Source organism: Apteryx rowi, unplaced genomic scaffold (genome assembly GCF_003343035.1).
Source record: "Apteryx rowi isolate R43461 unplaced genomic scaffold, aptRow1 scaffold_619, whole genome shotgun sequence".
Lineage (NCBI taxonomy): Eukaryota > Metazoa > Chordata > Aves > Apterygiformes > Apterygidae > Apteryx > Apteryx rowi.
The window spans coordinates 423,320-425,628 of record NW_020450893.1 but is presented as its reverse complement, the minus strand read 5'-3'; the positions used below and the strand labels follow the sequence as shown (position 1 = coordinate 425,628).

The window sequence follows — 2,309 nt, the reverse complement described above, 5'->3', positions numbered from 1 at the left end:
GCCGCCTCCGCCCTTTCCGCCCGCCCGCAGCGCGGAGACCCCCCGCTCCCCTCACCGGGCACGGCGGCGTAGCAGCTCCTCCGTCCCTCGGCCAAGATGGCAGCCGCTCCGAGCCCAACCTGAGGCAGCGACTTTCCAAAGTCGGGCGGGCCGTGCGCACGCGCGGAGTCGCCGAGAGGCCGCGGGGGCGCGGTGACTACAAGTCCCGGCGTGCCCCGCGCATGCGCGCACCGCCTTTCCGCCCTCCTGAGGGGGCGGGGCCGGGCTGGGCCGCGGCGGGGCCTCTCCCGTTGGCCCGCGGCTGCGGTTTGTGCGCGTCGCGGGAGCAGCCGGAGGCCTGGGGCAGCCGGGGCTTTGGCGCCGAGCTCGCCTGAGCGTGGTGCCCGGGCAGCCGGCACCGGGGCGCGGCTGCGGTTTGCCCCGCTCCGGTGAGGTCCGCCGGGGCCTGCTCCTTCCCACTCCCTGCCCTCATACCACAGCTTTCCTGGAAAATAAACTATATGTGTGTGTGTGTATGCATATAAAAACATATGTGCTGGCATATTTATTTATTCATTTATTTTAAAAGTGCACTAAAAATCACTGCTTGATCGTCCTAACAACTCTACAGACGAGGCTGGCGCTAGTCTGAAGTTTCAAGACCGCCTTCGCGCGCCCGAGGCCCGCGTGGCTCCCGGTTATCCCGGCACGCGCTGACGCCGCCCGAGCGTTTCCGAGGGCGCCGAAGGCAGCGCTGTGCAATCCGGAGCTTCCACCGGCTGGGCAACAGCAGCGTCGTGAGCAGCGCTGCAGGCGTTGTGAGACGCGAGCAAGCTTCTAACGTCTCCGCTGCAGATATTTATCTCGTTTAATCTTTGTATTGAAAACCCTTCTTGTTTAAAGTGACTGTTTTTGCATAACCGGAATGCACAATTGCGTAACTGAGTACACAGAAACTAGAACACGCTTCCTCTTTTAAAAGTGGGATATGCAAGTTCAGTTTCCATGGTCTGAAATGAGAGCAAAGACTCCCCTTAATTTTCAAAAAGCAGGAGCAGATCCTCACTAATTTCTTAGTAAAACTGCTTACTTCACAAGTGCAAAGTTTGGGGGGGGGGGTCATAACTGCTAGGGATCTGAAAATTCAGCTTGTCATCCCTAGCTTGCACAAACTCCCGTAGTGAAGATCCCACAGCCAGCATTAAGTTAGCATTTCTGTTGGTGAGGCCTAAGCCAGAAAACAACTCAGCTTGTTTTCCCTTGGCAGAATAATAAATATCTTTCAATGCCAATTAGCAATCCCCAGCTGTGACTGAGCAAGGTATACACACATATAACTTCGAACCCAGCAGTCACTTTTGTTTCAGCACAGAACGCTAAGTGCTGCTGAATCAGAGCCTGCAGGTACTGAAAAGTCAGAAGAGTGTGTGGATTTGTCAGAAAAATGTGCATCCCGGGGAAGCAAGTTTGAAGACAAGGTTACAGCCCAATATAAGAAGCAAACCAACTGAAAGGCTGAAATAAATTTGGAGATTTTTTTTTCAATAACGCTTTTCCATGCAGCTTTAGGTTCACATTCCTTTACAGATATTACAGATATACAGATATATACACATATTTACAGTTACATATTTACAGTGGTCCATTCAAATTAATAATAAAAATGAATTTTTGCAAGCGTTACACATGTGGAGTTTCTTTCTCATGCGTCATCTATATAAGCAGTCATCTCCCATCCGTTGCTGAGGTACACGTCCTTATTGTTGATCTTAGCTGGAGTTCCACATCTGCAGAGCTGGGTTTCCTCTGTGGTGTATTTGTTCCGTCCCACAACTGGTACATAATATTAGGCTTGTTTTTGTAGAGTATCTGTAGTTTGATTCCCCAAACTGTAGGAACACGACAGCTAGTTATACCATGAGCATTTCCCCAGCCATCTGAATTCTTTCTGACTTTAGTGGAAGTTCAGTGTTTGCAGGAAAAAGCTAAATGCTGTCACAAACATGTATGTGTGACTCCTATAGACTTCAACAGATGTGCATATATTACTTGGGCAGCTTGGCCACTTGCAATCTCTATTTTTGTCTTGCTGATTTTTAGGTTTCCAAGGTACAGGTTGCTAAAGCAGAGATAGATTAATAACAACCAGTAGCCTTTTTCAAGGACACCGCTCAGTTTTCCTTGTGTAAGAATTTTTCTCCTCCTTTTGTAACTGGCATTTCAGAAAAGTGTTACTGTTCAGCCTCAGCAACCCTAATCTTTTAGCCTGCTGATATCTCAAATCAAGTTACCTTGGTGCTGGCTGCTCTGTAAAATTCATGAGAAAGAAA

General features: G+C 49.7%; 1 protein-coding gene across 2 annotated transcripts in view; it reads right to left on the bottom strand.

Moving 5' to 3' along the window:
* The window catches only part of ITCH (itchy E3 ubiquitin protein ligase), a 67,513-nt gene extending 67,352 nt beyond the window's left edge, over positions 1 to 161 (bottom strand). Inside the window, exon 1 of one of the 2 annotated variants that reach the window (XR_003256350.1) lies at positions 56 to 161. The gene's annotated coding sequence lies outside the window, so the exon portion shown is untranslated. The remainder of the gene's footprint in view (positions 1 to 55) is intronic. The other variant, XM_026083837.1, reaches the window with a different exon arrangement.
* Between the last annotated feature and the right edge of the window lie 2,148 nt (positions 162 to 2,309).